Source organism: Aegilops tauschii, chromosome 2 (genome assembly GCF_002575655.3).
Source record: "Aegilops tauschii subsp. strangulata cultivar AL8/78 chromosome 2, Aet v6.0, whole genome shotgun sequence".
In the NCBI taxonomy this organism is placed as follows: domain Eukaryota; kingdom Viridiplantae; phylum Streptophyta; class Magnoliopsida; order Poales; family Poaceae; genus Aegilops; species Aegilops tauschii.
The window spans coordinates 329,613,901-329,628,788 of NC_053036.3; the positions used below are offsets into that span (position 1 = coordinate 329,613,901).

General features: G+C 44.9%; 3 long non-coding RNA genes across 4 annotated transcripts; 2 read left to right on the forward strand and 1 right to left on the reverse strand.

Moving 5' to 3' along the window:
* The first annotated feature begins 1,997 nt into the window (after positions 1-1,997).
* LOC120973375 (uncharacterized) lies at positions 1,998-3,470 on the forward strand. The gene is made up of 2 exons (XR_012202609.1): positions 1,998-2,481; positions 3,171-3,470. It is a non-coding gene; the product is annotated as an uncharacterized lncRNA (long non-coding RNA).
* A 1,349-nt stretch (positions 3,471-4,819) lies between these two features.
* LOC109740222 (uncharacterized) lies at positions 4,820-9,065 on the reverse strand. Of its 2 annotated transcripts, none has more exons than XR_012202608.1 (7): positions 8,707-9,065; positions 8,439-8,593; positions 8,194-8,343; positions 7,771-7,850; positions 7,060-7,162; positions 5,896-6,516; positions 4,820-5,803 (listed from the first exon to the last, which is right to left on the reverse strand). It is a non-coding gene; the product is annotated as an uncharacterized lncRNA (long non-coding RNA). The 2 variants fall into 2 exon arrangements; XR_012202607.1 differs by having other exon boundaries at positions 8,702-9,042.
* LOC123493341 (uncharacterized) lies at positions 9,051-12,495 on the forward strand. The gene is made up of 2 exons (XR_012202610.1): positions 9,051-12,067; positions 12,180-12,495. It is a non-coding gene; the product is annotated as an uncharacterized lncRNA (long non-coding RNA).
* The last annotated feature ends 2,393 nt before the right edge of the window (positions 12,496-14,888 follow it).

Below are 14,888 nucleotides of genomic sequence, written 5' to 3' on the forward strand. Positions count from 1 at the left end.
TAACTAAACTAATTACGGTTCATTTAAACTAACTAGTTAATTAGACTAATTAAACAGGGTTAATTAACTTAATTAATTCACTAATTAATTCACTAATTAATTAATTAATTAATTTTTAATTTTATTAATATTATTTTTAATTCTTTTTTTTTAACGTTCTAGGGCCGGGCCCACTGGTCATAGGCACACGGGCCTTAACGGGCATACGGGCAGGCGGTTGCGGGCGCATCCGAGCGAGCACTCGCCCGCAGGGCGGGATGAGGCCGCCGAGGCACCGACGGTGGGGCAAGCCAGCGCGGCCAGCCGGGGCCACGGCGGGCGGAGGCGAGGGGGTGGCGCCGGTGCGGCCAGTGGCACGCGGGCGGCGCGGTGGCGCGGCCGCGGGAGGAGGAGAGGGCGGAGACGAGGCGCGGCGAGCGTGGTCCAGACGGGGCCAGTGGGGGAGGAGACAGCGCAGGCGCTCGGTTGGCCGCGGCGATGCGAGCGACGCAGTGGGCGCCGACGATGGTGAACGGGCGTGGTCCGGTGAACGACAGAGAGAGGGGGGGAAACAGGGATCGAGGGCGCGCTCACCCCCGTTGCAGGGGAACACCGGCGAGGCGTGGGGGAGTCCGTCGTGGCAGGAGGGTCGGCGGAGGCTGGCGCGGGCGTCGCGCGGAAGGAGTCGATGGCGTTGGCTGGCTTGCTTCGGTGGCCAACGACCCGGGGGCCGCCGGTGACGAGGGGGTGGACGTGCGGCTCAGGCGAGCACACACGCGCGCCGGCATGCAACGGCCACGATCGGGCGCGGAGATCTAGGCGGTGGCGCGAGGACAGCGGGAGGAGCTGCGGGCCGGAGGAGGCAGTCGTCGGGCGCTGGTGTGCTCGCCGGGACCGCGGGGAGCAGCGAGGAGGAGGCCGGGGCGTGGGGTGGCCTTCTGCGCCGGCGAGGTGGGGCGACGGGCGGCGGGATCGGCGATGAGGGTCGGGAGGCCGTTGCCCCGATCTGGATCGAATCGGGGGAAGGCAGAGGGGATCGTGCGGGGGAGAGTGGGGGGTTGGGCTCTAGGGTTCGATCGGGGTGGGGGGGTTAGCAGGGGGCGGCTGGCCGGCCTTGTTGGCCCGGTGGCCAGCTGGGCCGAAGCCCAGTGAGAGAGGGGGGTTTGCTTTTCTCCTTTTCTTTTTTTTTCCTTTTCTTCTTTCTATTTTTATTTTTCTGTTCTGTTTTATTTATTTTAGTTAGCAAAATAGTTTTACAAAAATATAACCCCTACTCCTAAATTAGCATAATAACATAGGCCACCTACTTCAAAAAGTTTGGTGATTATATAAACTAGATTAACATTTGTTTAGTATTTAAAAGCATTTAAATAATTGTTTTGCTGCTGTTTTTACTTACTAAAGTGCAGTTAAATACTTTACAAAAGTGTGGTTTCTTCATCAATATTTAATATGGACTATTTGGCTCACTCCGAACATTTTAGTTGTAATATTTGTAAACTTTTATTATTTGCTTTTATTTAAATTTTGAATTTGTTTCGGTTCTGAATTATCGAGAGTTTATCAACAGTAAACAGGGTGACGTGGCATCATTAACGTGGGATTACTGTAGCTTAATTATCCGGGCGTCACAGCCCTTGTCATTGACCGGTGTATTCACCATGACTTGTATACTAGGCATGTTTGTGGTAGGGTATGCTTCATCACTATACACTTGAACGACACGATAAAATGTACATTGTAACGTAGATAACCCATTGTGTTAAACAGCGTCGAAATCGTACTCCATGCTATGTCCAGTGACCACATTCATTTCTTTCACAAATCGATTGTGGTGAATGTCAAAAAAATAGTTGTACGTGTCCATATGATAAAAAATGCATAAAAATGAATTATTTGAAAGTGTGACTGAAAACTAACATTAGTTGGGCATACATGCAATGAATAAGGGTACTATAAGTGCTAAAATGTAAAATGGCCAAAGAGATAAGGTTATCCCGTGACACGTCACACTCTCTGCCTAGAGACATCGCCAGCTCGCCGCCGAGAGCTACACAGGTGGCAGGAGGGGAGGTGGCAGCTCGGCACGTCGTGGAGGATTGCTGGTGTGTGTCCCTGCACTGCGCCCCACTCTGGCATGCAGCAGCCACACCGCAGGTCTCCGCTCACGGCTACTACGCACCCACACGAGCCGCCGTCGCGGCGCGAGCTCCGCCTGGCGGCACACTGCCGCAACCAGCTTTGCTAACACTCACTGCCCACGGTCGACCTGTGAGCCACCTGCAACGCCGTGACGCGCTGCTCGATCCCCTCCATGGCCTCGTGCTCGCCGCTGTAGCCTCACGCGAGCCCCGCGCTGGCCATTACCATGGCCGCGGAGTGGGGCAAGACTCGTGGAGGTGCGCATGGGGGGAGCATATTGGCCCACGCTCCTCAATTCTGGTCGGGTGTCGTTGGATTGGGCGGCGAAGATGGCGAATTCCGGCACCTCGGTTGCCACAGGTTCGGTTATTTGCTTCGCTTGCTGTTTGGGGTTGTCGTGCGTTTCCTCGGCTTGTTCTGCCTGAATTGAGCTTCTCTGGAGAGTAATGAGTTCCTGGGTGGATGCTAAGGAAGTAGATACAAGGACTTGATATAATCGAGGTGCCCGACATTGTTTTCTAGCAAAAAAAGTAAGTTTTAGTAATATTGTTGTCTAGGTTGATGAACAAAAAGAGAGAGAATTTCTAATTTGGATAGTTTGGCTGATACATTATCGTTTCCTTTCCTTTGGGATGTTGGTGAATTCCGACCTGTCCAATGGGGAAACAAATGCTCAATTTAGTGACCTCACCTCAAATTCTCAAATTTGGTGTTGAATGATCAGTGTGTTTTATCTTCAACTTCTCATGGTTATGAGCATCCTGGCCACTTACCTGCTGTAAAACTATTGTTTCATTGATGAAATGAAACAGGGTGGTGCGGTCATGCGGCTCTTATATTTCGAGAAATAAAACCTTATGGTTATATTGTAAATTGGTGCTACCACGTCAGGCAAGTGGTGGATCCCTGATCCCTGCATGCAGTCCTAGTTTAGATAGTAATACTATTTAAATTAACTCATGACCAACTGTTAGAATCTGCCACTATAAAATAAGGTGAAAGGCCCCTTGAATTTTATGCCTAGTTCACATAATGAATCCTTTGTGCAGGGAGTTCTAGTGACACATTATACAAGGAGCTATGGCATGCTTGCGCTAGGCCGTTGATCACAGTGCCTCATCAAGGTGAAAGGATTTACTACTTTCACATGGTTATATGGAACATGTATGTCTCACCGCATTGGTGTTTGCTCTTCTTGATGCCCCATAACTAATGAATGAAATTAAACTCAACACAAACAGTAGCTATTTGTGTTATGGGACACTGCTCGATTCTTGTGTTAAAATGACAATATGACTTTGTTTATGTGGAATAATCATCCAGATATTTAAATAATCGTCATCCATGTATTTAAGGATCGTCCATGTACACATTTAGACACATTTAGAACCTGTTAGGGTCCTTGTATGTGTGTGGTGTGTGCTTCTCTTGTATGGTCATGTATTAGTTGACAAATGAATATCCATCAGAGGGTACCACTTTACATATAGTGATTCCAGCCTTGCAGGCCTCACCAGAAGTCCCTTCGTCAAGCTTCACTGTGATGCCTAACTAACTATTTCACAAACATCTTTGTTAACTGATAAAAGCAATAGTGCAGGTAAGTAAACTCATTTTCACATCTTATGACAAACTGATTTCTTCCAGCTGCCCCAAAAACAGAGTATTCATACACCAAGAGACTGTATATTTGTTAAGGGTACTTTACAAATTAATTTGGGAACTGACTAAACATATCATTTAGTGAAGGAAAGTAATCATCGTCTACTAATACTCTACTAAATGAACTACATCCATTCACATCTCTAGTATTATATTATACATGTCAGAGAATGACTAACAGTACTTGTTCTTCTCTGAAAGCTGTCAAGAAAATACAGTCAGTAGAAAAGTTAGAAGGATTTTGAGCTCTAAAAATCCAGCTATCAATACACTTGACTGTCTACCGATCTCCAGCCGGTTAATTTATGAATCATCCGATTTACCTATAAGGGGGCAACCGATCTCCAGCCGGTTAATTTATTAATCATCGGGTTTACCTATGAGGGGGCAATTGTCTGTAAAGTTGTGACATGCTTGCATGCATTTCATAGATAAATATGTAAATAAAAGTTAGGACTTGCTTACATACCTGGATATTTACATTCACATACAGAGACAATATATTTTCAATTCACATGTAGGACAAGAATGTATAGTCACAAACTCACCTCTCCATAGTGCCATCGGTCCAAACAACAAATGGCACCGGGGGTGATTCTCAAAAAAATTGCACTGGGAGTTTGGAGCCCATCCATCTGATTTAGATGATCTGGGAATGAGCAATGATTTTGCCCTCTTGTGGATTTAAAATACAATTAGGAAAGTTCAGTTAACCGGTGAATAGGTGCTTTAAGCTCATCCAACTTCCTTAGTTTTGAAATTAAACAAATCCCTCTCATAACATAATTTAATACATCATATTTATGCAGATATTGCCAATTCAATTTTCTGGTACGCAATAGTTAAAAAATAGGAACTGTTAGTACAACATGCATATATGTAGTATGTCAGGAAGCATGGCTAGAGTTCTGTTATTATTAAAATGCTCCCTCTTGTGAGTTTAATAGCAGTTTAGGATAAAATCCTGGACGCTACACCAGTCACTAAAGTTGAGCGTCGCATGGCTTCAAAGATCCAGCTGACGGCGATAAACTGATGACGCACACAGTCAGCTTCCTCATCAGAACAAAGCTTACACGCATCCTGGGCCAATTGTGCTGATCAGAAAGGCAAAAGAAATGGAAACACACCCTATTAGACTTCCTAGTTCCTACACAGAAGCACTGACACTTCACACACACACACACACACACACAATGTTTAGGATACTTTGTAGACTCAAGGCCTGTATTATAGGCGTGTTAATGCTTTAAGTGCCAGAACAAATCATGCTCCCGTGCACATCACAACACAGACATGCATAAACATAGTCAGTAGGTAGGTGGTGGTGGCCTTCATCAATTCTTAAATAAAAAACGAAATATTAAGCTTTTCTCATTGCCTCATAGCCTTCTCTTCAATCCCTGCTTCTCACAAAGTGTATTCCTCTCCCTCCAATGCAATGAACAACAAGTGCATACACCATAGAGAGAATGTTAGCAACTGAACATATGACATGTCCTTCATCAATTCTTAAAAAACCCTGAGAATGAAGCTCTTCTCATTGGCTTATATAGCCTTCTCCTCAATCATTGCTTCTCACAAGGTGTTTTCAGATTCACAAATAACCAAATAAGGAGGCAACCAACAACACATAGTAGCACATAGTAGCAACACAAGCAGAGTCAGGCCAAGCAGCAGCGAAGCCTGGCAGCAGGCAGCAGCAAAACCAACAACAAACACATCTACCAGCACAAAATCAAAGGGGGCAAGAGAGGAGAAAGGAGCTCACCTGCCTGAAGGGACAAGAACGGCCTAAGGAGCAGGGGCGTGGATGACGGGTGGGCGGGCGGGCTTCTCGAGTGGACAAACGACCACGCAAGAGCCGGCCTTCTCTGCGGCCCATGCTCCTACTACCAAGGATGACGACGATGACGCCATGGACCATCGAGCCGCCACTTGTTGGGAGGAGGAGGGGAGAGGTGGCTGCCTAGCCACCACACTGCCTCTTTGCGGACAACCTCCTCCTCGCTAACCCTACCTGCATAAGAACAAAAACATAGGAAGCCATGAATTAGGAGAAGAGCTCAAGTTACCATGCGAAGATGAGTAAACGGTGAAGAAAGATCTCACCTGTGACGGGTGATGGGAGCCATCCTTGACCTCTCCTCCTCTGCAGGTAGCCGCCGGGTTGGGGCTCGACAAGGTGGGTTCATCTGCTGCTCTCATTGCAGCAGCCAATCCTACTATCCTGACAGAGATCTGCGCCCGATCCAGAATCACGTCGCGTGGCGCCGGATGCCGGCGACCTGCACCTGTTCTGGCTAGATCGTACTAGTGGAGCCCCCGCTGCTGCTCGAGCGCCGGGGAAGAGGGCCATGAGAGAAGGCGGCGGCGCGAGAGGAGCAGGGGAGGCAGGACGGGGCGGAGTGGTGTGGGGCTCGAGGAGGAAGAGGATTGGTCTTGGGCTCCTGGTGCGCTAGGTTTTTCAAAGAGGAATCATTCACGTGCCTCCAGCGAAACCCACCCTCTGCTCGCTGGCCCCCGCAGCCTCACGACCCCACATGTCATCCTCTCTTGAAGCGGCCATGAGCTTGGAAAATAGTGGACGGTTGACCAGTCGCTAGCAGCCAAACAATCACTGTAGGTAATCGATCGGGCGGTCAAAAACACAGAGCGCTCGCAATGCCTCCAGAACGGCGGGTAGCGTAGCGTCCTTTATATGTTCGATCTCAAAAGTTACATTAGGGCTGCCTGAAACAAAAATTGCATATTGGGAGACGTGAAAGGAAGAACGACCATCATAAATAATGTCCTACTTACTCATTCAGTGTAGTGATCAGGTGGCTGCAACCGCAAAAAAATGGGGCTTGATGGACAATAAAAAATAGGTGTTACATAGAAGAAGGGGTCACGGTTTGTTTAAACGGTCTGTGCAGTCATAAGGTAGATAATTCAACAAATACACATGTGTATGTACGCCTAGAATCCTTAGAGTTTACATGACACACATCGAGCAAATATACAGCAAAGTTCACTTCTGAATTTGGGCAAACCACAGACAGAAATCATATTATTACCTAAAAAAATACACATGTACATGAACGCCTAGAAAGCTTAAGAGTTTACAAGACACCTAGAGTTTACAACATAAAGAAATAATATTAGTACCTAAAAAATACACGTGCACATGTATGCCTAGAAAGCTTAGAATTTACAGTACACACAACAAGCAAATATACCGCAAAAATTCACTTCTGAATCTGGGCAAACAACATAAAGGAATCATATTATTACCTTTGGGATTAGGGAAGCCGAGCGAAACTGTAAACATAATGTTATATCTAGAAAGCTTTTTTACAGGAACTTGATAAAGCACTTCTGAACAAGGTTGCTTTATCTGCACATACACAAGATACACTCAGACATCATCAAAACTATATTACTTGCATTTCTTGAACATGTCTGCATAGCGATAGAACTACAACAGGCAGCATCACGCACGGATCTACTGATCATGAAGATACACTTCATCTTCTATTGCAATGGCAGCTTGAAGGAAACTATATTACTCTATTTTGTTTTCAGAGATCATGCCACATATAAAGATTTTAACCAAGAAAATTTCATAATTCTGGTCATCAAAAACCTCAAAAAAATACATGCAAACAAACTGCAGATACAAAACCACATGTAACTATTGAATCTTTTAGAGCCCAGTTATCTGCAAAAGAAAAGGTTATCCTCTCTGCCAAGCTTAGCGAATCTCGGTTCAACAACACAAATGTAGTCTTGACCTACTGGGATCACAATCATACAATTGCAGTAGCAAGCTAAGAAAATTGTATTAGGCATACATGGCAAACTTGACAAACTCCTAGGCCCTCCTTAATCAGTTTGCACCAAAAACACCAGAACAATCTAAGGAAAAAAATTCAGCATAGATGGCAACCAAACGCACCAAATCCACCAGAACAAAGAATGCAAAACTTTATTAAGTATTAACACCTCGTGCACACCAACACATCCCTTCTTCTCGCGATGATTTGGTGCCAAGATACCTTCTCGGTGTTGGGGTTCGACCTTGCCTGTGGTGGAGAAGGGGTTCAAAGTCAACTTGCGTTTTATGTCAAAAGTAAGACTGATTAAATTAATTGGGGATATGAAGAACACAAATAGCATTGAAAATAATAATAATGATGGGCATACGACCCTTTGGTTCAGGTAGGGATGTGTCGATCTTAGGTTGTGTATCCTTTGAATTTGATTTCAAACAACTGCGGGCATCAACCTACTATTGTGAACAAAAAATTTCAAACAAGAAGAGCACTCAAATATTCAGCTTGGAAGGCTCATCTGTAAATATTAATTCCCCTCCGTATGGAAAGAGAATGGACAAATATCAGAGAGTTAACTGTCTTTTAGCAATACCTTCTCAACAATAATGATACGAACTTCTAGCACTGAATAGTTAAGATATTTGATGCAACGTTCTGCCTCCTTAAGAGTACCCATGGTAATAAATCCAAATCCTCGTGATACCCTTGTCCATGGATCAAGTACTATACTTGCATCAATCACCTGTGGCACAGCCAGCAAGATAAAGAAGTGGAATTGTTAGCAATCTTTTCTATGCAAACACTATTTTCCTCAGCAAATATGTCCACAAAGATTACCTCTCCCTCTGTAGAAAAGTGCTTCTCTAGATCTCAGTCAGTTAGATGAGATGAGAAACCAGTCATGACAATATTGTTCCCAGGATTCTCAACGTCACTTGAGTCCACGCTCCTAAGATGGTGTGCCTCAACCTCAACGTGCGGGCAGAGGTGGCCTACGCGTGGCAGCGAGTCAACCAGCTGGGTGGTCACCTTCATCCATCTCGTTCCAGAACGGGATCTTGAGGGAGAGGTGAGAGGAAGGAGGGTATGGGAGAGATCACCTCACCATGGGGAACTATCGTCTGCCGTCGCCATCTTCTCCACCACGGTCGGCCGGCGGCTGAGCGAGCTCCATGAAAGGGTTGGGCAGAGCTCCTCCCCGCCTTCTCTCGCCGGCAACGCCCAAGAGCACGCGCATCTGCCACTCCACTCCATCTGCACCGGCTGACCAGGCCCGAATGAAGACCGTGAAGATCCATTAGGTCGGGGTACCGCCATGAAAGGAGGCCGTGGGAGGTGGGAGGTGGGAGGTGGGAGAAGGCGCCGCCGGGTGGGGAGGTGGGGAGGAGGGAGGTGGAAGGATTGGGCTGGCGAATGGGAAGTGGAGAGGGATGCGGGGCTCGAGGATTGGGCGGATTGGTTCCTAGGGTTTTCACCGCACCTCCCGCATAGTATATTTCTCTCACCCAGAATTGCATGTACATCCACTTCATTTGCTGGACCTACACATGACGAGGCCCACCTGCCATTGACCATCGATGAAGCAGTGAACGTGCAATAGAAATTGACGGTTGAAGTAACGCCAGCAGGTAAAACCGTACCACAGTAGAACCATCGGACGCCCCAAAATCGCTACCGCTCGCAGGAGCCCTCGCTAGGCGGATTGCCTAGCGAGGTTTATATGTTCAATATGGCTGTGTTCCAAGACAATGACGGATCATGATTGTGCCTAATTCCAAATAGTGTGCTTGATGTGAATGGGCAACTGATTATAGGAGGAGACCACACAGCACAGAGCTAGCCAGACATGTTGGTGGATAGGGCTGAAGCTTGCTTTTGTCCCGATAGCTACACACACTTCACCTGTACCTGCCATTCCGCCCAGTTGATCACAACACTACTGTTCCAGACGTCTCCATTGTTCCGTTCGTCTATAATCCCCTGCCATGTACAACTCCCATGCCATGTATTTCGCCGATGTTTTGTTGGCAATTATATTTTGCTTCTTTGCCTTTGGCCATGCATGTCTTGCAGGGGTGAAGCCAGGAAGAAAGATCATCATTGTCAACACGTACAAGTAGCACTGGTGCATCCATCCAAGAACGAAGTAGTACTAATATATCGGACGTTTTGCCTCCCGAGCTCAGATGCTTTTGCCCATAAACAGTTCTAAAAAAAACAGTAAAATCGGTAAAAATAGCAGAAAAAAATCGAAAACTGGTTTTTTTTTTTGGCGTGCAAGATACTTATGTGTGTGATGTCCGTGCAAAATTGATGAGGTTTGGATATTCGAGAAGCTCGTGGCAAAAAGAATTATGAGTGTTGGAGAAACATTTTTGAAAAGCATTGTTTAGAGCCGATTTTGTCTTTTTTTGCACGAGCTCCTTGAATGTCCGGACATCCCAAAAATTTGCACTGGCATCACGCACCTGAGCATTTTGCATGACAAGAAAATCAGTTTTTGTTTTGCTATTTTTGTGTGATTTTACTGCTCGCCGGGTGTAGATGAGACCGGGCATTGTTTTGAATTATCTTAATATACCGCTCAAAATAAATAACTCATACTAATTAACGTGTGTATATTTATTTTTGTAAACTCACATAAATGAGATTCGTATTGGATCAATTAGGTGGATAGATCGACTTTAGTGTCACTTGCAGATCGGAACTACAGATGGAATCATCAATTTATGAATAGACGGAATCATCAATTTCCGCGTAGGAGAAGACTTGCAATTGGAGGCCGCTGTCATGCGAATAGACGGAGCGACAGGGCCAAGTACGTTTCGGGGAGGAAGATAAGCGAGCGTAAGTTTTTTTATTAGAAGATAAGCGAGCGTTAGTTTGAGCGATCATCCGGGTTGTAGGCCGTAGCATTGGTACATTTTGCTGGAATTTTGTCTATTTTGGGCCAGCTCAATAGTATTTTTAGAAATTCTTAATAAATCCTAGATGCCCACGCAGTCCATTCGTGCAAGGCAATATGTGAAACTAAATTTTAGTCCCACATTGCTAGCTTGGTGGGAGTTGGACCTCCTTATAAGGAAAAGTTGTTTTCCCCATATATGATCATGAAAATAAAAGGGACATTCATGTGCGCTCCTCCTCCGCCGCACGCCTCACCGTGGGTTGAAGGTTTCACCTTTTGTCGCCGCCCTCTCGCCTGCTCATATTTTCAACAATCCAAAAACCTTATTATAGTCAAATTTACCCCGAGTGCTTTTTGAGGGTATCCACTATAAGAGGTCGCGCTTGAGAGCAGTCTTACACCGGCCCCAAGACCAGTGCTTCTGCCGCTGCTCCTATGTCTTCGTGTTCTCTCTGTTTAAGATCTTGCCTCGGTTTCTTGCTCTAGCCTTTCTTGTTTCACTCTATGTTCTACATATGTTCTGTTCTAGTTCATATGTTCAGATGCTATTTGCCTTCACTCTGCTAAATTACATGACATGTTTCATCTGTACTACACAAGTCATGTTTTATCTAGTATTTCTGTTAGCAAAAGCGTATGGTAAATTGCTCATATTTCCAACAATCCAAAAACCTTATTATAGGCAATTTACCCCGAGTGAATTTGCTGCTTCCATGAGACCTCCTATGTTTGAGGGTATCCATTATAAGAGGTGGCGCTTGATAGCAGTCTTATGGTTTCAAACCATGAGTTGCTATGACGCCACTCTTGGCAAATCTGAAGGAGATTATGATGCTCAGCAGGAACAAGCTTTTCAAAAAATGGATACCCTGTTTAAGGCTTTTCTCTTGAGTGTTCTTGTTGAGAACATAGTTGATGCTTATGCGTCAATTGATAATGGAAAAAACATGTGGGATGCACTCGAGGCCAGGTTTGGGGTCTCGGATGCCGGCACTGAGCTGTACATCATGGAACAATTCTATGACTACATGATGACTAAAGAGCGCTCCGTGGTTGAGCAAGCTCACGAGATACAGTCATTTGCTAGAGAACTTGAGCACTTCAATTGTATGCTACCGGACAAGTTTGTTGCTGGAGGCATCATCATTAAGTTTACTCCTTCGTGGAGGAACTTTGCTACCTTACTGAAGCATAAGAGGCAGGAGTTTTTCGTTCTGGATCTCATTGGTACTCTTGACGTGGAAGAAAAGGCGAGAGCAAAAGACACACGTGCTCGAGGTATTGAGGGAGGATCTAGTGCCAATCTGGTACAGAAGAAAAACTTTCAGTTCCACAAGTTCAGGAACAAGGGCAAGTTTGATGGTAAAGCAAAGTTTGATGGGAAGAACAAGGTTGTACAACACACCAACTTTAAGAAGAAGAAAGGTGTTTGTCATGTGTGCGGAGATCCTGATCATTAGGCTCCTAGTTGCCCTAATTGTTATGACAAGGATCATCTTGGGAAAGGCGGAAATACCGCTAATGTGTTCATTGGTGACATTGACACGAAAGATGTTGGGTATGGTATATTTCCCACTATTCTTTCAGTATGTCATTTCCCTGATTGGTTAATTGACACGGGTGCTAATATGCATGTATGCGGTGATATTTTCATGTTTTCGTCTTATCAGACCGCAGGGACTTCAACCGTGCTGATGGGCAACGGTTCAAGTGCTTCTGTTCGTGCTGTTGGCACGGTCGATCTAAAGATTACTTCGGGGAAGATCGTGCTGCTGAAGAACGTGCATTATGTCCCCTCCGTCAATAAAAATCTTGTTAGCGGATCTCTTATGTGTAGAGATGGCTACAAGCTTGTCTTTGAGTCGAATGAATTTGTAATATCCAAGTATGGAACCTTTGTTGGTAAAGGATATGAGTCAGGAGGCATGTTTCGTTTATCCTTGTCAGATGTTTGCAATAAAGTTGTTAATCATGTTTGCAACAATAGTGAATCAAATGTATGGCATTCATGTCTTTGTCATGTTAACTTTGGTTGCATGTCGCGACTAGCCAAGTTGAACTTAATCCCTAGTTTCACCACTGTCAAGGGATCTAAGTGTCAAGTTTGTGTGCAAGCTAAGCAACCTCGTAAGTCTCACACGACCGCGGAAATGAGAAATCTTGCACCAGTAGAGCTCATATATTCAGATCTATGTGAAAGGAATGGTGTTTTGACAAAAGGTGGAAAGAAATATTTCATGACATTGATTGATGACTCCACTAGATACTGCCATGTGTATCTTCTGAAATCTAAGGATGAAGCTTTGAACTTTTTCAAGATCTATAAAGCTGAAGTGGAAAACCAACTTGATCGTAAAATCAAGAGGCTTAGGTCCGACCGTGGTGGAGAGTATTTTTCCAATGGATTTGATTCTTTTTGTGCAGAACATGGTATAATCCATGAGAGTACGCCTCCATACTCACCTCGGCCAAATGGGGTAGCCGAAAGAAAGAACCGTACTCTAACTGATTTGGTTAACGCCATGTTAGACACATCGGGTCTCTTCAGGGCATGGTGGGGGAGGCGATATTGACTGCATGTCATGTCCTAAACCGAGTTCCCACAAAGAATAAAGAGATAACTCCATCCGAGGAATGGGAGAAGAAAAGGTTAAAGCTCTCTTATCTACGAACCTGGGGTTGTCTGGCGAAAGTCAATGTGCCAATTCCAAAGAAGCGTAAGCTTGGACCAAAAACTGCGGGTTGTGTTTTCCAGGAATATGCTTTTCATAGCATTGGTTATAGATTCTTGGTTGTAAAATCTGAGGTATCTAACATGCATGTCGGTACAATCATGGAGTCGAATGATGCGACTTTCTTTGAAGATATCTTTCCCATGAAGGATATGGCTACCTCATCAAATCAGGAGATGCCTAGTTCATGGAATCAAGAATTAGTTACAAATACTGAATCTACCATTTCGACAGAACACTTTGAAAATTATGTGGAGGAGAACAATGAATTTCCTACTAGGAGCAAGAGACAGAGGACTGCAATGTCCTTTGGTGATGATTTTGTTGTGTATCTCATAGATGACACTTCCAGTTCTATTTCAGAGGCCTATACATTGATACATCTCCAACGTATCTATAATTTTTTATTGCTCCATGCTATTATATATTCTGTTTTGTATGTTTAATGGGCTTTATTATACAATTTTATATTATTTTTAGGACTAACCTATTAACCCAAGGCCCAGTGCAATTTGCTGTTTTTAGCCTATTTCAGTGTTTCGCAGAAAAAGAATATCAAACGGAGTCCAAACGGAATGAAACCTTCGGGAGTGTGATATTTGGAACAAACGTGATCCAGAGGACTTGGAGTGGACGTCAAGAAACATACGAGGAGGCCACGAGGCAGGGGGCGCGCCTACCCCCTGGGCGCGCCCTCCACCCTCGTGGGCCCCTCGTGGCTCCACCGACCTACTTCTTCCTCCTATATATACCTACGTACCCCCAAACCATCGAGGAGCACCACGAAAACCTAATTCCACCGCCGCAACCTTATGTACCCATGACATCCCATCTTGGGGCCTTTTCCGGCGCTCTGCCGGAGGGGGCATCGATCACGGAGGGCTTCTACATCAACACCATAGCCTCTCCGATGATGTGTGAGTAGTTTACCATAGACCTTTGGGTCCATAGTTATTAGCTAGATGGCTTCTTCTCTCTCTTTGGATCTCAATACAAAGTTCTCCTCGATCTTCTTCGAGATCTATTTGACGTAACTCTTTTTGCGGTGTGTTTGTCGAGATTCGATTAATTGTGGGTTTATGATCAAGTTTATCTATGAACAATATTTGAATCTTCTCTGAATTCTTTTATGTATGATTGGTTATCTTTGCAAGTCTCCTCGAACTATCTGTTTGGTTTGGCCTACTAGATTGATCTTTCTTGCAATGGGAGAAGTGCTTAGCTTTGGGTTCAATCATGTGGTGCTCGATCCCAGTGACAGTAGGGGAAACGACACGTATTGTATTGTTGCCATCGAGGATAAAAAGATGGGGTTTATATCATATTGCATGAGTTTATCCCTCTACATCATGTCATCTTACCTAATGCGTTACTTTGTTCTTATGAACTTAATACTCTAGATGCATGCTGGATAGCGGTCGATGTGTGGAGTAATAGTAGTAGATGCAGGCAGGAGTCGGTCTACTTGTGGTGGACGTGATGCCTATATACATGATCATGCCTAGATATTCTCATAATTATGCACTTTTCTATCAATTGCTCGACAGTAATTTGTTCACCCACCGTAATACTTATGCTATCTTGAGAGAAGCCACTAGTGAAACCTATGGCCCCCGGTTCTATTTTCCATCATATTAATCTCCCGTC